This window comes from Aedes aegypti, chromosome 2 (assembly GCF_002204515.2).
Source record: "Aedes aegypti strain LVP_AGWG chromosome 2, AaegL5.0 Primary Assembly, whole genome shotgun sequence".
Lineage (NCBI taxonomy): Eukaryota > Metazoa > Arthropoda > Insecta > Diptera > Culicidae > Aedes > Aedes aegypti.
In genome coordinates, this window is record NC_035108.1 from 142,694,294 (window position 1) to 142,717,214 (window position 22,921).

Genomic DNA, 22,921 nt, shown 5'->3' on the forward strand with positions numbered 1-22,921 from the left:
GGGCTGCACTCTGTGGCTCCATGTAGGCTGCCTTTGGGTGCGTTCCTCTTACAGTATCTCTCTGTCTTCGTCTTCCTCCAGTAGTGCAGTGTCGCGCAGGGCTCAGGAATTATTTCGGGAAAGTTTTTATTTTAATTGAATTTCACGGAAGCGATTGAAAGTACTGTTCGTACAAAAGGGTGTTACGAGGGTAATAATCGTTTTCTGGGTGAATCATTGGCTGCGAACGACTGCAGCTTCCAGGAAGACAATCAGTTTCACAGCCAGCAGCAGTGCAATTTCGTCGAATTGCTTTTACGATTGTGTTGAGCTGACGATTTGAGCGAAGTGCTTCCGATTATGGCGAACTTGATTGTGTTGCGGATTGGCATTGTTTTTAAATTTTTCTTATGGACATTACCTTGAGGGATTAGAATCTATATTTGAACACTTTATACATTGGAAGGGATATTTGTATGTTAACAAGGAGGAACACAATAATCATTGATCATTTTAACTCTAAGCATGTGTGAGGCCCAGATAGCCGTAGCGGTAAACGCGTAGCTATTCAGTATGAACATGCTGAGGGTCGTGGGTTCGAATCCCGCTTGTCGAGGATCTTTTCGTAAAGGAAATTTTCTCGATTCCCAGGGCATAGAGTATCTTCGTACCTGCCACACAATATACATATGCAAAAATGGTCAATCGGCAAAGAGAGCTCTCAGTTAATAACTGTGGAAGTGCTCATAAGAACCTCATCTGAGAAGCAGGCTTTGTCCCAGTTGGGACGTAACGCCAGAAAGAAGAAGAAGAAGATGTGTGATTACACTCTTCGTCATTGCATTGATTATTCTGGAAACTCCAAGGCTGAACCGATGGGGGTGGCCCATTTCGCATAAGGACCTTTTGCAGTAGGACGTTTTGCAAAATAAACCAATTTATTTTTTTTTTCAAAAATACAAAATTGTTTCGAAAGGCATAAGGAATTTTCTAGATATGCGTAGAGTAGTCCTACCTTTAAGCAGTAAAAAAAATTTGATTTCGAAGCTCTCGTTGCTTGCTCTTGCGAGGACGAACGATGAACACTTGTTTGGCGCATAGTACGGTTATCGAGTAACATCGTGAATTTGGTTAAGTGTCAATGTACTATGTATCGCATAAGCTAAAGGTGACTCTACGATTCTTATGTTATCCCACTAAACTAATTTCATTTCCATGACAACCGTGGAGATGCAGAGAATTATTCGGTCTCTTATGACAATTATTGTCTAACTAACTTTCCTTCCCTTTCCGATGACCGTTAGGTCGTGGCGCCGTTTTCGAATTGATTTGTGCACAGTACAATGCATTGAGAATGTTAAGTAAATCTTATGCCCCATTCATTGGATCTCTGAGCAATTTCGATACTGTTGGTCAATTATGGAATAGCAATTACGAATAGTACGACCATCTACACTCTACACACTTAAATCTGGTAATTGAGTTTGGTAAATGGAGTCGGTAATTATTTGCCGAATGTCGATAAAACGTTTACCAAATCTCGGTGACTTCGGTATTGAAAAATGGTGAGATTCGGTATTGAAAAATTCCGAGTTCTCAGCTGTTAGATCTCGGCGATTCGGTTTGGTGAGGTCGGAGAAAATATTTAATTTTTTATGCTCATACACAAACCATCTCCAGGTATTATTTATCCAGGCATTTTTTTTTTGTAGTTTTTTAAAGTATACCTGTATGATTTTCAGAACTGCTTAAGTGTACATCTTGTGATAAATGGCTGCTACAATTCCTGTAGAACCTCCAGAAGAACATTTAAATCATCTCCTGGAGAAACACCGAAACAAATATCTGAGAGGACTTCTGTAGAAATTCTTGACAGAAAAATATGTGATAAATCAATTAAAAAATACCTTATGAGCTTCCTAAGGCTTGTGATAACATCCACAGCTATAAAATAGAAACAATCTTCCAAGATGCTTGGGTTCTATTCTCAAGCTGTCTTTGATCTTTTCCTGATAAACTACCAACAGGAAGATTTGGAAGAATTCCTGTAATCATTATTAGAGAAATCTTTGAATAAAACTGAGGAGGTAATCTCTACATGAATTCCTGGAGAGATCACGTTTGAAATGTTTGAAGAAATATATATATGGAAAACCTGTGTATTTTCACAAATATTTAATAGAAGGGACGGACACTCGCCTCCCACATCGAGGATCTGGGATCGAACCTTATGATGTTAGGGTTATAGTGACCACTTCCTTCGTAAGGGAAGTAAAACCATTGGTCCAGAGACCAACTGGCCCAGTGCTTAAGATCTCGCTATCAAAAATAAAAGAAAACCTTTGTGGAACTTCCTGGGTGAAAAAATATCAAAGAAATTTGAAGTGAGTGAATTCTGAGAACTCACGATACAATTTTTGTGAAACAGATACACTTATTTGCCAGACAGTCCATTATCCCAGTGGAAACCAATGGATAAAAACCGTACAGCAAAACTTTTTACAAGAAATCACTCTATGAAATCTTTCAAGGACAACAATTAGATTTTTTTTAAATATTCAGTAATTTATGCAGTAAACAATTTTTTAAGAATTTTTACTAAACTGTGACCAATCGGACCACCCCTCGACCCATGGGATCACTCCACATTAGAGGAAATTTGACAAAAACCCATGATTTAAGTTTCATTTGTAATTTATATCTTCGAAACTATTGAAAAAAAAGTACACTCTGATTTCCTAAAAATTTGTGGCATGTTTCTTTTTGCTCGGGTGCTGTCAGTTCAATCGAAGGTAGCGTCGAAACAGCAAGCTCTACGCGAGCATGTTGTAAGCAGGCTTGATAATTCTCCTCAACATCATCAGAGTTCGCTGACATACTCTTGAGCAGCGTGCTCAGTGCCGTCCAGCGATATTGTGAGAACAACGCGACTAAGTTGAGAAAAAAAAACATTATTTTTCTACTAGCTACATGATCATTTTTTATTGAACACCTGATCAATCCTGTGCGACCTAGCTTCGTCCCGAGGAGACATCTGTTGTACAACCGGATTTATGTCGTTTGTAAAGCCACTGTGTGTTACGACAGCTCTTCACTCACCCAAGATATGATGTAGCGACCCGTACTCGTCGAACTAGAAAGGAGCGCCCTACTTCGGAATATGTGAAGTTCTTGAAAAGAAGTTGCAAAATGTCGGGACGTTCTAGGTTTATATCACCCGAAGACGATTCGAAAAATGGTACATCAAACCAGTGAAATTGCGGTTATTGCGAGCCATCCGAGATCAGCAGCGCAAACTGTATTGCCAACTGACTTTTGAAGGAAACCCCACAAGAGGAATGCTTCAACCTGCGTCTCCCTGAACCGATCAAGCAGAGAAACATCGTTCCCTTCATAACGAGCCTGCCTTATAACCATATTACTCTTTTCGAGCAGTTGAGACTGAAGGGAAAGACTCCAAATCAGAAGGCCTGATATCAGGAGTGATGAGGATCATACAACAGTTTTCGATCAACGTCAGCCTACGCTAACCAACGAAGAGCGCCAGAGAGAAACCTGGCAATCCCTACTGGACCTTGAAGATCGAGAAACCTGGATGGAAAAATTCACCCAGTTATCAATCACTTCGCAAATCCTTGAGGAGGAATATCTGTAGTGGCTAATGGGAAATCATCCAAAGTCAGAAACGAGTAATGTAACTTGCTATGTTGTGATGGTCGTTGCAACCTGAATAACTCATCCATTTCAGCATTGTTTTTTATAAGGGATAATCATCAATTTCTCTTTGCGTTTTTACAGAAAACTGATTCTTTTTTTGCAACATATTTTTGTGCTGTAGGATGAAGAATCACTATATCTATATATTACAGATTTATCTAATTTAGCGAAGTTGTTAGCGAAAGAGAGGTTCATTGAAGAGAAAATGCTCAAATTACCCGAGCAGAAGAAAATAAGTACTGAATACCAAATTGAGGTATTCCATACCAGATAATTTCAAACCTTCCAAACCTTTTAACCTTCTGCATATCCTATAAATACCAAGCTGATAATTAGATTAGGTATTGTAATACCTAAACAAAACTTGATGGATTTTCATATAAAAGTGAAATTTTTCAATAGTAGTTCAATACCTCCAGCAGTCCTCAATAGCTAACGAATGCCAAAATGAAGTAATTTTAACATTGTTTCAAATACCATTATAATACCAAAATAAGGTATTGATAACTGATCAATACCTAATTGTGGTGTGATACCAAAATATGGTATGCATACATTATTGCGAGTTATTCTTTCCTCCTCGGGTAGTAAGGCCCTATTGAAGTAACAGCACAGATTTGTCCTGTACCGCTTTCTGTCTTTCAAACGACGCTATCATAAACCGGAACACCGAAAAGACAACTGTCATCAGTATGCCAGTGCTTCAATATAAGTATGCCCAATCGATACCGCCCGAATCCGGTAGCAATATTGCCCCACTGTCCCCTACAGCAAGGATCATGAGCAGAAACGTCAAATGCGGAAACTGTATAATCTAACCCGGCTAACGGTCAAGTAGCGTGTAAGTAAATGAAGTAGTGATAAGTGAGCTGGCTAGTGAAAGTGTAATAAAGTGTAGGTGGAAAAGTAATTCCACTAGTATTCTTTCTTGTGAGAAAGACATTCTCGCTTGACTCAACAACACCTGTTAGAATGAATTACAGCGCAGCCAGATAATAATAATAATAATTTTTAATTTTCAAATTCAATATCATTTATTCGTCGAATAAGTATCCTTTGGTTTTGAACATTTTAATTCAACCTTTTTTGTCAAACATTTTACAGTTGAAAACACTAAACAGATAAAAAATACACTAATTACACTAAATACACTAAAGGTTAATTTATTTAGTTGAATTGTTTTAATTGCTTAATATAAAACTAAAAAGACATGACATAAATTGAAACCCTTATTGTAAATTCATAATATATAGAAATAATCAAGTTAAGTTTTAAGTTGTATTTGCAATTTGAATTTCAACATTATTTGAATGTATACATATTGAAGTCAGATCAAAAGAGATAAAAAGCTTGCATATTAATTGAAAATAAACAAATCTGGCAACTTTGACATCTCATGTTTGGTAAGAGCAGATCTTTTGTCTATTAATATAACGATTTCAAAATAAAACAATTTGAAAACTAATATTATCTGGCCACACTGTTATGAATTTATTGTTTGTTTGGTTCTCAATATATCTTCCAAAGGCTTCGCATTGAGCAATTAATTCTTCGTCAAAATCCAAGATTTAATTTAAATGTAAAAATGTAATTTCTCAATATAGGCTCAAAAGACCTCGGTAAGTTATGGCTGAGTAGCCCGTCATTCATTTTGGCAGTCATGCACAGTACGTCATTTCAAAGTAATGAAGCGCAGTCCTCATTTTCAATATTGGTTCGAAATCATGTGTTTTGTGTCAAATTTGCTATCACGGGGGGTCCGTGTAGTGGACCGATCGGCATAAAAAATAGAATTTTGCATATTTCATCTTAATGAACAGTTGACCAAATACCAATGAACTTCATAAAATATTATCGAGAGTTCTCCATGTTCTTCCTCTGAAGGGATTGATTCATTAAACGCTTTCAGAAACACATCTGAGAGCTAGCTAAATATGATTAAAATCCACTTCCTCCAGAAATTACTCCCCATCCAGTGTCATAAAGCTTGAGATAATTCTTCAACAACTCTAAGAGTAAAACTTGGTGTTTGTCGGAAAATTTATCCTAATCGATGTAGGAGCCGTCCACAAACTACGTAACGCTCTAGGGAGAGGGAGAGTAGGCTCAAACGTTACGGCTTATACAAAATAAAAATTTGTTCATACAAAAAGCGTTACGGAGGGGGGAATGGGGTCAACAATTTTCAATTTAAGCGTTACGTAATAAATGGATGCCGCCATATATCGAGCCGAGAAGTCAAACTATATTGGATACATATTGAATAACAAATCTTCGAGCTGTTTATTGGAATCCTATAAAAAAGATGAAAAACCGAATTTAGTACTACCATTTAATTCCACTAGTGTTTGTATTCTTTGACAGATAAGCGTATTTCGACCTTATCTGTCAAAGGATACAAACTCTAGTAGAAATCAATGGTATAGTACTAAATTCGGTTTTTCATCTACTCACATATTGAATGATAAGAGAAAGTGGTCGCTATCTTAGCTTCATGTTAAACACTAAACGCTTTTGGTGAAAAATATTAAAAAACAATAATAGTGACTTTATTGACCAAAATGATCAAAATAGTAACCAAAACGTGACTTCAAAACAACAAGCTAGGGGATGAACATTAGCTTGATACAGGTTACTATTGTATATTTCAGATTTCAGTCGAAAAAAAAATAAAATACATGAATTCTGGAAAACAAACTAGTGATAGAATTTTTAGCAAATCACATTCATTGAGAACTTACTGGTTGAAATTATTTTGAGATTTTTAAGCGGAAATACAAACTTAACGAATTTATTGAAACATATTTTAACAAATCTATGGAATAAATCGAAGGAACATTGTTGATTACATACGAAATTGTGACAAAAATCGTGAACGTATCACAAAATATTCTGAAAATTAATCCACAATTCTAAAATTAACAATAAACAGAAACTTAGGCTAAATTTGTGGCACAATTTTTGAAAAACTAAACCCTTTCTTCCAAATAAACAACTCCAGATCACAACTGACTATTGACGAACTCGAGACAAACGAGAACGCAGTGCATAAAGAATTAAAAAATGATTTCATGCGTTTTTGAAATATGTGTATTCAAATAAATAAATTATTGAATAAAATTAAATCACTCGACTTGTAACCTCATGTTTTATCTGATATAACAACCCTGAAAATGACTTATTGTGCATACTTAGATTACGAAGCAACAGAAACGATTAAAATCGCATATTTGTTGCTTAAATTTTTGAACAGGTGGATTTGACGTCAAAAAATAGCCATGTTGATGAATTATTATCGTCAAACATTGTTCAAGCAATCATTATAGAAAATGCACAGTTTGTTTGTTGGAATTCCTAATGTAATGTAAAAAGTGACTTGCTACCAGCCCTGCATATACGACTGTAACATTTGCCTCACTCATGAAACGGATGCAAGTAAAGTGATAAATTCTTGCCTTTATTTTGGTCTTGTCGAAACTTGACGAGTTGGGAGTTCTTATAAAACACTTATCTAAGAAGTAAATTTTGTTCGAATGGGGTTCACTTGCCATAAAGCAAAACATATATCCTAACCTTTTCAAAACATTACTTCTCTAAACCATTTGCTCATCATTAAAACACATTCAACATTTCTCCAAAAAACCACATCTTCCTCTAGAACTGCACATCGCTTACCCAACCGGGTGCAAAAGGTACAGGTAAACACCTTATCAAGCTTCCATCCTTCCCAAAAAACCGTCAAACGCTACACCGTTTTACAGCATCCCAGCGAAGGTTTTGCATCCTGTCCAGGACGACCACGGTCGAAAAGGTTCGTTTCCAAGGGATCCAAAACGCAATTGGTTGGCTGGAAGCCCTGCTAGGAAATACCTATCCGGAATACCCTGAGCAAAAATCCAAGTGCACACAATCATCAGCGCGGAACAGTTAGTGTAGTTGGATAGCTCGCTAGAACAGAACCGCTGGATTCGCAGCCGCACAGTGGTCCAGTTTTCTTAAAAGCTTGAAAACCACAATTCGCAATTGTTTTATTAGTTGAGGAACAAGGTCAAACATGCTTCTTCTACATCAAATAATTAAGAATACACCCGATAATTTTGTTTTATGTTTAGACCCTAAATGGGTACAGATGTCCAAAAATTTCAATTATTTAATCTTCACCATAACGTACAAATTTAGTGTTAAGCATGATTTTTTCCTGGTCGCTTACTCATTTTACCTAGATGCAGTATTCCCAAATGTCTGTCATGTACGCTTAAAATTCAACAACAATTATTGTAGGTGTTTAAAGTCTTAAGAATTGATAAGAAAAGAATCCTTAATTTTGCTTAAACATTTATTTTTGACAAATTAAGAGCGTGTAAATTTATGAATAACACCAATTTTGTTCTACGAAAATCAAATAGTGACCATGTCAAAAAAAGGATTTGCAGCCCTTAAACATGTTCTTCTACACTTTTCATGAACAAAACTTGTAAGTTATTAGTAATTTGTAAATTTTGTCATGATTGTATTCAAATACGAACCACTGATAACCGTCGTCGTTCTCGGTGGTCGGTACCGACCTACCTACAAAGTAATCGAAACGAAAGTTTTCATTATCTCCAAATTTACGTTATTTCAAGAATTTCATAATTAAATTTTCGCTGTGTTCAGTTCACTTGCTCGTTCACGGTCTCGGCTAGCTAGTTCCGAGGAGCGAGTGCTTCCCACATTTTCGCTGACTGCCACTATCCGAGCTATCCCGTGTACTGCTGTTGGCTCGATTGTGGATTGAAGCGGCGGCACCTATGATGGTTGCCGTTCGGTCGTTGTTTTGGGCGCACTACGACCGACCAGTCGCAGAATCCGGGACCTTCCATCGAAGCGCTATGTTTTGCTTCTGCAAAATTCTTGCAACATCCGCGAAACTTTCCTGATTAGGATGTTCCAGGAAAAAATATAAATGTTAAAAAAACATAGTGCTTATCCCTAGAAAAAAGATACGCTTATTTATAACATGTATGTAGAACGAATCAAAATTTAAAAAAAAATGTTTATATGTTCCGTGTCTTATATGTCTGCCTGACATTTTTTTTTTCATTTTTTTTTCGGCAGGATTCTTAAACGATTTTTAGAAAAATGTTTTGTTGCACAAAAATGCTATGAATAAGCATAGGGGGAGATCCCCCAGTACCGGACACTCAAGCCACTAAATTCATAATTGGTAAAATATTGGTTTTATGCGCTCGTGTTACTCATTTATGATAAATATTATCATTTTTATAGTGTACAAAAATAAATTTGAATATATAAATATGAATTTTGACATTGCATTTTGATGATGTATTTTAGTACCAAATTGATCGATCTTAAAAGGTGGCACCCAATACCGGACACGATCTGGAAATCCCTCGAATTCTGTAAATTTGAAAATCATTGAATGTGTTTACTATAGGAATAGTATATAATTGCCAATTCAATGCATTTGCAACATTTACAAGAACAATTTGAGTATTTCTTAGTTAGCAAGATGTACATAAAAAACCTCTTTCTTATATGATGAAAAATTGCACATTTTACGATGTTGTTCTGAATGTTCATTTTCCTTATTTTTATTGCATCTTTGATACCATGATCGACGGAATCCATGAAAAATGAATGTATTTTGAGACACTGGTGCAATAATTACAAAGATATCATATAACAAATCAGGCTGTCCGAAACTGGGGGACAGGAGGTGCTTAACCAAAATTGTAATTTGTCCATATTTAGTCCAATTATGGTACAAAATATATTCATACTATCAAAATAGGATTATGTTCGAATATGCTTGCGTGATCCAAAGTGTTTCTTCATATTCAAAATAATTATTAAATAGGCTCAAAATTAAGGCAACACGTAAATTTTTTTGAAATTTTCAAACTTTTGTGCTTTTTTAAGAAGGCATGCATATTTCAAGGATGTGTTATTCTACGCAAACATTACTCTCCATAATAGCCTCCTTTACTACTAATACACCAACTTGATTGGACCATGATTTCTCAATGTTTCGACTTTGTCCGGTATTGGGTGCTGTCCGGTACTGGGGGATCTCCCCCTATCATCAAACTTGAGTGTCATGGTGATTTTTCTTTCAGGGACACCCTACTCCCAAATATGCTGGACTAGCTCGATGGAATCAGAACTGAGAAAAAAATGTTTTTCGCATCCAACAGCTGTGGCAAACTCGGTTACTCGAACCGAGAGTGAGTGTATGTTTTTCCACTGATGATTCCTCAAAAGTTGCCTCATCTTTGCTTGGTAATAGGGTGATGATTGTGCGAAATTAAGGCTAGCCTTATCAATTTCTGGACCTACCCTAATGCAATTCTGATGGGCATATACACCATCGCACATTGCTTCGCAGAATGGGAACTACATCCAGTTTTTCACATGTTCGAGTTTCCAGTAGAAAACTACAGAGCACGGTACCCGCCACAATCAACCGGCAACTACATGCACTGAAGCAGGATGGGGGGATTTTGGTTGCTCAAAAAATGGGAAAATCGCTATGAACATCTTTCGCTTGTTTGGTTCGCTGATGATGTTATACCTACGCGAGGGAGAGGAGCACCGGGAACGTCTCTACCACAGCAAAAGGGTTTTCCTTAATTTCAAACATCCAATCTGTGGTTTACCCGGGTAGAAGAGCTTTCTTCTGCTGATGTGTTCGTATAGGATGCAAGGGGTGTTCTTACTGCCATCGTGTAATAGAAAGGCTAGTTCGATTGATCCCTTACATTCATACACTTTTTCTGAATAATCAATAAACTCCCGGTACAATTTTTCTTTATATTTTCTTCTTCTTCTTGGCATAACGTCCTCACTGGGACAAAGCCTGCTTCTCAGCTCAGTGTTCAATGAATACTTCCACAGATCTTAACTGAGAGCTTTCTTTGCCAATGTTGCCATTTTCGCATTCATATATCGTGTGGCAGGTACGATGATACTCTATGCCCAGGGAAGTTAAAGAAATTTCCATTTCGAAAAAATACTTTCCATTCTATAAGAGCTTCGAAACAGAATTTCATACAAAATTAAGCTCAGGAAAGTGAGAAACAAAAGTTTGTTTAATACTTTAGAACACCGCAGATTAACAAAAATAAAATTTAATAAAAAAATCTAAGAAATGCTCTGTAAAACTTCCATATTTGTCCTCTCGCAGTAGAACACACAGTAGAACTGTTTACACTCTTATAAAAAAGCAGGTACATTTACGTCTTCTTGGATGCACATAAAAGAAGCGAAACATTTGACATAAATTTACATCTGTTCTTAAAATTACATGACAACAAAAAACCAAAAAAAAAAAAATTACACGCCGGGACGTAGAAGCCATAATAACTGACTTTTACGTCACGACGTGTAATTTTGTGCTTATTTTGTCTTCGTTGCCTCAAGAACATATCAACGAATGCTCTTGCGCAGATATGGATATATTTTGAACAAAGAAATTTCAAAACTCTTACCTTTTGCTGCTGACGATAAACTATAAATACACATACGACTATCAACAGTTCGGAAAATAAACTAATGATCGTTGCCTTCTTCACATATTGCGTAGACTCCTTCACTGCTCACAGGAGTAACAATTGACACATTTGATTTGCTTCTTTTTCGGCAAACGCACACTATATTATGGGACGACAAACCTTTAAAGTGTAGCAAAAAAATATGCTTTCATCAGTTGCACTACTTTGATACACGGAACTCTGATGGAAACGGTGGAAACCTCTTCTTCCAAATTTTATCAGCCGACGCACGCCAAACGAAGCACATTTTCGCACCTGACGAGCCTCGCGCCTCATTATTCACTAGGCACCGCACATCCACACTTTTCCGTTTGAAGCAAACCATTAACAATTTCACCGCAAAATGATGTTTGCAAAAATCAAGTTCTTTAAAATAAATTTTTACTTATTTCGCACATAAACACTCCCGAGAACGGTCGCGACTTACTAAACCGGCCATGTTGAAAACAAACTCAATGTTTGGCATGATGCCAGCACAAAGTCAAAGATCATGTAAAATTAGGTCTTATAAAATTGAAATTCAAGCCTCATAATTATATTCTATGGCATGTAACATGTAAGATTAGAAAATTGACGCAAACGCTACATGTGCTTGCAAAGTTCAATTAGTGAGCGTAATTATCAATCTAGTTTTATTGGAAATCTTATTTCATTGCACGTTTTTGAACTTTAAATCAAAAGAAACATACAATTGTGTTGTAAATGCATTTGTGTCACAAATTAATTCAGTGCTGATTGGATTAGGTCACATGTGAATTCCATTTCTTTTAAGAGTGTACATACTAAGCTCAATTTACGGATTTCGATTATTTTTAACCGTAATTCCAACGAATCTATGACATTTAGTCGAAAGACATTTGGTCGAATGGACATTTGGTCGAAAAGGTATAGTTGCGACAGAAAGCGGCTTTAGGACATTTCGTCGAATGACATTTGGTCGAATGACGTTTGGTCGAATGACATTTGGTCGAAAGTACATTTGGTCGAGAGGACATTTGGTCCAATGGACATTTGGTCGAATTGCTTTGAAACTTTTTTTTTGCTGGAATGGCGTTTATTTTTAAATGGTTTATTAAAATATCACTTGGTGACATTAATTATTGTTTTCTAAGTTTTTCAAAGTTGGTGAGATAATGTATTATTTTAAGTTTTCTCAAACATTACCTGTTGTTGAATAAAAAAATGGGACATTTTTTGCAGTCTTATTTTCAAATTCTAGACATCTTTTGAATGAATGATTTTTTTAGAAATAGTTGATTTATACATTGACTGAAATATTTAGCTCTAGTGAATTTATTATTATTTAAAAGTATCATCATTCTTTGAAAAACAGCTCAACAAGTTTTTATTTTATTACTCAACGCTGTGAACATAATGCTTGCATTATTTATTATTCTTTTGAAATGTCATCGTTCTTTGTTATGAACTGCTGATCTTCATCTGATGGAAGAATTCGGAGAGAATGGTTGGGATCTTTCTTTGAATTCCGGGTCTTGAAGCTTGCGGAAGTGAGTAAGATTATTGAATGCAGAATTCATAGTTAAAACGGCAGGAAAAAAAATGCTTTAAGGAAAACCTTTATGGCGAAGTGAATGTTATGTGTAGGTAACTCTGTTTATGGCCAATTGACTTATTGTTACTTCCAGCTTAATAAAATTCCTCAAGCAAATATATGGCTTTGATGACCTCGGGTGAATAAAATAGTTTGCAGTAAAAGCTTTGAATTATTGAAAATGAAAATTGTGCTGATTCTATGTATCGGGTAAGGGATGACGAGCTAACTGAGGAGACAAAAGTTGGCTTGCTTCCATTTAAGATCAACCTATCTCGAATTGCAGAACATGCCTGAACGAAAAAGCATGAAACATTAAATACACAAGAGGTTGATCAATATGTTGGAAGAGCGTCCATTAAATTGAAAAACAAAATTTTGCTAATCGAATAGAGATTGTTAGTAAAATGACTGATACTTTTTCAATTATTCAATCTCTCTTATATTAGCGACAAAATGCTACTATCGACTATAGTCAGACTAAACGTAAAACTCTGTTTCCATACAATTTAGATTCGACCACTATCCTTTCCACGAAATGTCGGTTCGACCAAATATCATATGCTTTCTGTGAATCTATGACATTAGGTCGAATGACATTTGGTCGAATGACATTAAGTCGAATTACATTTGGTCGAAAGTACATTTGGTCGAACGGACATTTCGTCGAATGGACATTTGGTCGAAAAGGTTTAGTTGCAACAGAAAGCATATTATATTTGGTCGATCCGAGATTTCGTGGAAAGTAGAGTGGTCAAATCTGAAAAAACTGGAAACATGGTTTCACGTTTAGTCTGACTATTTTCGAGAGTAGCGTTTTGTCGCTACAAGCGTCATTGCATGATTGAAAAAGTATCAGCCATTTTACCAACAATCTATATGTGATTAACAATTTTTTTTTAATCAATTTGATGGATGCTCTCCCAACATATTGATCGACCTGTTGCGTCTTTGATGTTTCATGCTATTTTTCATTCAGGCATGTTCTGCGATTCAAGATTAGCTGGTCATAAATGAAAGCAAGCCAACTTTTGTCACCTCAGTCAACTCGTCTTCCCTTACCCGATACATAGAATTAGCACAACTTTCATTTTTAATAATTCGAAGCTCCTACTGCAAACTCTGTCATCAACACTGTCAGCAAGTCCATATACTTGCTTGAGGAATGTTATTAAGGTAGAAATCACAATAAGCCAATTGGCCATAAGCAAGGTGAACTAAACCCAACATTCACTTCGCCATTTCCTCGAAGTATTTTTTTCCTGCCGTTCTAATTCAGATTCCCGCATTCAAATATCTTACCCATGTCCGTCACTTGCAAGACCCGGAATTCGAAGAAAAATCCCTCCGAATGCTTCCATCAAATGAAGTTCAGCAGTTCATTACGAAGAACGATGACATTTCAAAGGAATGAAAAACAATAAAAACATTACGTTCACATCGTTGAGTAACAAAATAACTCGTTGAGCAGTTTGTCAAAGAATGATGATATTTTCAAAGAATAATAAATTCACTAGAGCTAAATATTTCAGTCAATGTACAAAAAAACTACTTCAAAAAAGTTCATTTGAATAATCAGCAAAATCCTAGATTTTGGCATAACTTCAAATTACAAATAAAAGGACGTATGAAATAAAAAATTAAAAGACTTCATAAAATGTCCCTCTTTCTATTCAACAACAGTGAATGATTCAGTTTATTCAAAAGTATACGTATCCCACCAACTTTGCAAAACTTAGAAAACAATAATAAATTTTACCAAATGATTTTTCAATAAAATATTTGAAAATAAGCTTTCAACCAAATTTCCGTTCAACTTAAATTCGACTTAAATAGTTGTTCCAAAGCAATTCGACCAAATGTCCATTCGACCAAATGTCATTTCGACCAAATGTACTTTCGACCAAATGTCATTCGAACAAACGTCATTCGACCAAATGTCATTAGACGAAATGTCCTAAAGCCGCATTTTGTAACGCGACACCATCGGTGAAATGCACTTTTTCAAACATCACTCTATAATCGCCTATATCTGCTCTGTTATAATTTTTACAATCCGGATTTGTTTTAGGCAATCCTTCTATGTATCGATAAAAACCAGGAAGACTTCAAACTGGAAGGAAATATTGAATAATTGCAGAATCTGCGCACTCGACACTGAAGAAGTCTGTAAGTCGCAGACGAAATAGGCATATCTGTCAAGATAAGCAACACATATTAGAGTTCAAAGGTATTGTGTGGGCTTCGTGGCCGTGCGGTTAGCGGCGTCAGTCGTTTAGGCGTATTGTGCTAAGGAGTGTGGGTTCAATTCCCACCCAAGTCGGTGAAAACTTTTCATCAAATGAAAAATTCTTCACTGGTTCACTGGTCGTTCCCTGTGTCCGTTGTCGAATGTTAGTTATGTTCAGTCTGTGCAGCTTTATGGCTGAAGACTGTGTAAATTGTCTTTTATTTGCTCGCCTTACAAGTGATTTTAATAATTTTTTTTTGCAAAAGTGGTGTTAAAGTTCAATTTGTAGTTTTGCAGAATCTTGTTGATTTCATTTTATGAGCGCCGCGTTACGTTTATCTTCCAACAGGGTTCTGCAACTGGTATCGCGTTACGCAAAAAGCATTTTTTTATTTTTATTGACAAAATCGGTAATGTTGCTTTCAGGTTTCGAAAAGAATGTATATCTGGTATTCTTATTTGTATAATACATTCGACATTCTGCTTCACAGTGGAATAATTTGATTCAACACTGGTTAAAATTAATGTAATGTTTATGTCAAACCTTTTCAGGATGTAGTGCTTAGTAAAAGCGTAGATGGCGCTTGGGGTCACCATATATATTTGACTTAACTCATGCAACATTACAGGGTGGCCGCAAATTATCCGTACAAACTTTGAAGACATGTCTCTATACAATCAAGCATAATAAATTCAATACTCTTGCATGGTTTCAACCATTGGCTTATTATATTCATAAGAAGTAAGTTTGACGCATTTCCGAACTCAAATATTTGTAAAACCAAGCCAGTTGTGTAGAGGTGTCTTAAGGAGAGCTGTTTTTCGTGCTTTATGACGGAAGAGAAATGTCCGTAGAACTCACTGGATTTGAAGCGTATAATTTTCTATTTCCAGTCTAACTTGAAGCCACTAAACTGTAGGTTACTTCAAATAATAATAGGACATTTGGATTCATCTCTTTTAGATTTTAGGGATAACAAATCTCCAGTATGACTAGCGGCCCTCGGGAAAATCGTCTCCGAAAAATTTAAATTTGCCTTTCTCAGTAACAAGCAATCAATTCGAAATTATTTAAAGTTGTATTTTGTGTTAGCATATAGATGTATTATAAAAGGTACATGGACATTGATTTTTCATTGTTTTCAATGCGAGATCATCTTTCGCATATTTTTCTGTTCGGATAATTTGCGGACACCCTGTATTGAGGTATTTCTGTGATTTTTTAGGAATATTTCCGGTACAGTGCCTTCGGATGGTGGCGTGAATAATCTTGAATTTTGACACATTGTAGAATGATTGAATTTGATTGTAAAATAAAACTATGTAAACCTTTCAACGGTGCACTTTTAAAAGTATGCTTCCGGCAAAGCCAACAGGCAGACGTTTATGGTTGTCGGAACTAATCGAAATTCAATAACACAGTGGAGTTAATCGATCTGATAAATGGATAAAATTATTAAAAAGATTCAATGAATTTTCTTAATATTTTTCAGGGGCCTTCCTTAGCCGAGTGGTTAGAGTCCGCGGCTACAAAGCAAAGCCATGCTAAAGGTGTCTGGGTTTGAATCCCGGTCGGTCCAGGATCTTTTCGTAATGGAAATCTCCTTGACTTCCCAGGGCATAGAGTATCTTCGTACCTGCCACACGATATACAAATGCAAAAATGGCAACTTTGGCAAAGAAAGCTCTCAGTTAATAACTGTGGAAGTGCTCATAAGAACACTACGCTGAGAAGCAGGCTCTGCCCCAGTGGGGATGTGAATGCCAAGAAGAAGAAGAATGATGGTTGGTTGGTTTGACTTTATTAACGAGATTTTTAGCCCTAGGCTAGTTCATCTCGGGACCAACGGCTTTACTTCCCTTCCGAAGGAAGTCGTCACTCAGTGCGCATCGTACCTTCGTGCTGTGCGTACACGAATTCTCTCTGCTCTTGGAAGTTTTCTTAAAAACTACCTAAAGCAATAAAACAGTACTTTTCAGTGCTACAAAAACAGTACTTTTCAGTGCTAAAATTCAAAACGGTACTTTTCAGTGCTACTAAAACAGTACTTTTCAGTACTATTTTTTTTACTATTGATCCCTTTACGATCCTTGTTTGGACCCGTGCCTTCGATTTTTCGTTGGACCCGTTGGCGAAAGCTAGCGGTGGTAATCCTTCTTGGACACCGTCTTGGGAAAAAACCTTTCGAAGGTCACGTCTTCTTTCGTTCATTAATTGAACATGGTATCAACAACAAACAAAAGGAAGGGTGAATCTCTGAATTCACTACTTCCTTCCAAAAAAGTGGGTTTTAAAACTGTCACTACACGTGGCAAGAATGGAAGAAAGGACGTTTCCCCGGAATGCGAACTTTCTTCCAAGGGTGAAATGAATAATTGTATCGAAATGAGCAATCAGTTCGATGCTCTAGACAAATTTTCCGAACACCAAATCGAAGCAGCCTCTAGCCCAGGCTCTTTGATTCAAGTGAGGAAGCAAAGAGTGCCGCCTATCGTGGTCAGTTGTTCCGAATTTGCGGGATTTAGGCAGGAAATCTTGAACTCCATTAGGGGAATCAAGGTTTCCTTCCAAATCGCAAAGAAAGGAGACTGTCGCGTTTTGCCGGAAACTATTAAAGATCGTGAACTTCTTCTCAGACATCTTGAAGAGAAGAAGCACAAATTTTTTACTTATGACGACAAAACTGAACGTTTGTCCAAAGTTGTCTTGAAAGGTCTCTCAAGTGACTATAAGTCACCTGAAGAGATCAAAAATGGAATAAATGATTTACTTGGATTTTCCCCAGTCCAAGTTATCATTATGAAAAAGAGAACCCAATCTGGCATTGTTCGGAAAGGGCTTTCTCAAGAATTTTATTTAGTTCACTTTAACAAAAAAGAACTAAATAATATTAAAGCTTTAGAAAAAGCAAAACTTTTGTTTGATGTCCGTGTGACATGGGAACATTTCCAGAAACCTGGAGGAAATTACCAGAACCCCACTCAGTGCCGTCGGTGCCAAAAGTGGGGTCATGGTACAAAAAATTGTCGCATGGATGCTAAATGCATGATTTGCGGAGGTTCTTCTCACGCCAAAGACGTCTGTCCAGTGAAGGAAGATACCACCAAATTCATATGCTGTAATTGCGGGGCTAACCATAAGTCCAATTTTTGGAATTGTCCTTCACGCAAAAGGGTCATTGAGGCTCGTGACAGATGAAAGATAATATCCGTTACGATAACGGTCGTTTCCGGAATTTGCCTGGTGGAGTATCGAACAATGCTAATTTTTCAGTTAACGATCGCTTGATCATGAATCATACCCATCAAGAAGATCATAATCATGTTCATTCACAAACTAATTTTAATCCGTCGGGTAGCCGTTCGAATCTTTCAATTTCGAATGTATCTACCCACGGTAAATCCTTTGCCGATATCGTAGCAGGAAATTTGAACTCCTCCCCTGTTAGATCCATGGGTACCCATTCTACTTGTTTCAAATCAAATGGAAAAAACCCTACCGCCACAGGTAATTCCGCTTCTTCGTCTACCGGAAATTCTAATGGGAAATCACATGACATGTCTGCCTCTGATTTTAATTTTCTAACTGAACAATTGAATCTAATGATTGATGCAATGTTCAAAGCCACCACTATGACTGAAGCAGTCCAAGTAGGTGTAAAATTCACAAATCAAATTGTCATTGGATTACGTTTTTCTAAAGGATCCAAATAATAATTTAAATATTTTAAATTGGAATGCTCGTTCTCTAAATGGTAAAGAGGACGAGCTGTTTAATTTTCTTACGGTTAATAACGTGCATATAGCAGTTATTACCGAAACGTATTTAAAACCTGGATCTAAACTCAAAAGAGATCCTAACTTTTTTGTTTATCGTAATGATCGCCTTGATGGTGCATGTGGGGGAGTTGCAATCATCATTCATAGGCGTATAAAACATCAACTGTTTTCATCATTTGAAACTAAAGTTTTTGAAACTTTAGGTGTTTCTGTTGAAACACAGTTTGGTAAATATACTTTCATAGCTTTCTATTTGCCTTTTCAATGCTCTGGACAGCAAGTTAATTTGCTCCAAACTGACTTGCGTAAATTGACTCGCAATAAGTCAAAATTTTTTGTCATTGGTGACTTTAATGCCAAACATCGGTCATGGAATAATTCTCAAAGTAATTCCAACGGCAGAATTTTATTTGATGAGTGCTCCTCAGCATATTTCTCAATTCAATACCCTGATAGCCCCACATGTTTTTCCTCTTCTAGAAATCCATCTACGATTGATTTGGTCTTAACCGACTCTAGTCATCTTTGTAGCCAACTGATTACTCATGCTGATTTTGATTCTGATCATGTCCCTGTTACATTTCAAATATCCCAAGAAGCGATTCTCAATCCTATCAGCTCAGCTTTCAATTATTTACGAGCCGACTGGAATATATATAAAACGTATGTTGACTCTAATCTTGATGTTAACATTTCTTTAGAAACTAAACTTGATATTGACAATGCTCTTGAAACTTTAACAAATTCCATTGTTGAAGCCCGGAGCTTTGCAATTCCAAAATGTGAAGTAAAATTTGAATCCGTGATTATAGACGATGATCTTAAACTCTTGATCCGTCTTAAAAACGTGAGGAGAAGGCAATTTCAACGCACTCGCGATCCTGCTATGAAAATTATATGGCAGGATTTGCAGAAAGAAATCAAGAAACGTTTTGCTCAATTAAGAAACAAAAATTTTGAAAATAAAATTTCTCAATTGGACCCTGGCTCTAAGCCCTTTTGGAAATTATCTAAAATCTTGAAAAAACCTCAGAAGCCAATACCGGCATTGAAAGAGGAAAACAAATTATTACTAACTAATTGCGAAAAAGCTCAAAAACTTGCTATGCAGTTTGAAAGTGCGCACAATTTTAATTTAGGACTTACTAGTCCAATTGAAAATGAAGTTACTCAGGAGTTCGAAAATATTCTCAATCAAGAGAACGTTTTCGAAAATGCCTGGGAGACTGATTTGGAAGAAGTGTGAACTATTATTAAAAAATTCAAAAATATGAAAGCTCCTGGCGATGATGGAATTTTCTACATCCTCATCAAGAAACTTCCAGAAAGTAGCTTATCATTTTTAGTTGATATATTTAACAAATGTTTTCAATTAGCATATTTTCCTGACAAATGGAAAAATGCTAAGGTTGTTCCAATTTTAAAACCAGACAAAAATCCTGCAGAAGCTTCTAGCTATCGTCCAATCAGTTTGCTTTCCTCCATCAGTAAACTTTTTGAAAAGGTTATTTTGAACAGAATGATGGCCCACATCAACGAAAATTCAATTTTTGCCAATGAACAGTTCGGATTCCGCCATGGACATTCGACCACTCATCAACTTTTACGTGTAACAAATTTGATCCCTTCCAACAAATCTGAAGGCTATTCTACTGGTCTTGCTCTTCTAGACATAGAAAAAGCATTCGACAGTGTTTGGCATGAAGGTTTGATTGTAAAATTGAAAAACTTTAATTTTCCAACATACATTGTTAGAATAATTCAAAGTTATCTGTCAAATCGTACACTTCAGGTTAATTATCAGAACTCCAGATCTGAAAGACTTCCTGTAAGAGCTGGTGTTCCTCAAGGCAGCATTTTGGGACCAATATTATACAATATTTTCACATCTGACTTACCTGAGTTACCTCAGGGATGTCAAAAATCTTTGTTTGCGGATGACACAGGCCTCTCCGCCAAAGGACGAAGCCTGCGTGTCATCTGTAGTCGATTGCAAAAAAGTTTGGATATTTTTTCTTCATACTTGCAAAAATGGAAGATTTCTCCTAATGCTTCCAAAACTCAACTAATAATATTCCCACATAAACCAAAAGCTCTTTATTTGAAACCTTCAAGTAGACATGTTGTCACTATGAGAGAGGTTCCAATAAATTGGTCAGATGAAGTTAAGTATCTAGGGCTCATGCTAGATAAGAATTTAACTTTCAAAAATCACATTGAGGGCATTCAAGCCAAATGTAATAAATATGTAAAATGTCTCTATCCCCTTATTAATAGAAAATCAAAACTTTGTCTTAAGAACAAGCTTTTGATATTCAAACAAATTTTCAGGCCAGCCATGTTGTATGCTGTACCAATATGGACTAGCTGTTGTAATACCAGGAAGAAAGCTCTGCAGAGAATTCAAAATAAAATTTTGAAAATGATTCTGAGACTTCCTCCCTGGTATAGTACCAATGAGTTACATAGAATATCCAATGTTGAAACATTGGAACAAATGTCAAATAAAATAATAAATAATTTCAGGCAAAAATCGTTACAATCTTCTATTGCCACGATTAATGCGTTATATGTTTAGGTTAAGTTAGGTTAAGTATATTCAAAGCGTTTTTCTTTTCTCTTATAAGCAGGTGAAATCAACTCACCTGTAAAAAATCTGAACTGCTACGGCAAATGAAATATAATATGTTGTTAACAAAATGTTAATAAAATCTTAAATTTGTTTTACCAAATTAGGATGATAGTGTTGTCTAATAACACAGAACACCTAGATATAAGAAATGAATGTAATGTTTGGAATAATACTAATAAAAAAAAAAAAAAGGAAGTCGTCACTATAACTTTTAACGTCATAAGTGACTATGTCGGGGATGGGATTCGATCCCAGGTCCTCGGCGTGAGAAAGAAGAATGAATTATTTTAAGAATTTTGTTTCACGAATTTGTAGTAGACTATAATAGTTTTCTAATGATGGGACGAAAAATCTGTAGAGCTGCTGTACAGTGGGGTAATTGCACTTTTTTTTTGGCTTAATTTTTTTTTTTTTTTTAACTGTCCTTTTGAACTTTTTTGAAGATGATGAAACTATTCGATGTACATTCGATTTTTATAATCTGCTGGTTCAGACATAGCGTATGCAGGTGTTTAGGATTTACTAATGATGGTCTGAAGGATACAGAATGTTGCGGCACAGGGGTGTCATTGAACCTGATATTGGGCCAATAATATTTCAACAGTTTTGTTCAGAATAATAGTAGTGAAAGCCGATTTTCATACGAAATGATGATGATGCTGTAACTTTGTTTGCTTATGAGCAATCGGCATGAAATTTTGGTAGAGAACTACACATAAACTCAATTTCATTACCAAAAAATAGGAAATTTTTTACACTACCGGTTAAAAAGTTAAGCATCAGGTGAAATCGCTCAAAACAATAGCAGGCCAAATGGCGTTCGGCCAAAATACTCAGAACTCGCTCCAGCATCTACTTTCAAAAAATCCGCCAGGAGTTCCAGGAATGTTTGCGGGGATATTTCTACTCTATTTAGAAATTTTTGCAAGGAGTTGCAGGAATGCCTCCAGTGATTCCCTCATAGATTCTGCCACGATTTTTTTAAAGGATTCGTCTGGGATCGGCTTCTAGATTTTTTTTTCAGAAATACTCGGGAATTTTAACGAATATTTCTCCGAGGATTTTTGAAGCGATTTCTTACAGTATTCCTTCAGAGAACCCTCTCGAAAATCTTTCAGAGACTTCTCCAAGGATTCCTCTAGGAAAATCTCTACACAGATTCTTGCAGCGACATCTTCAAGTCATTCTACAGGAATTGTTCCATGATGAGTTACACTAGAACAATCTCTTCAAGGATTACTCAAAATATTTCTCCAGAGTATCCTTCAAGGATTGCTCCACGATACATAAATAGATATCCGCACGACTACTTTGGGGAGAAACGTCCAGTATTTATTCCGAAGGTTTTTTCCGGGGTTCTTCTATGACTCGATCTAGGTGTTTTACAACTCACGAACTCCTCATGTATTTCATAAAGGAATTCTCCCAGAGTTACCACCAGGAAAATCGCTACATGAATTAATCCAAGGATCTCTTTT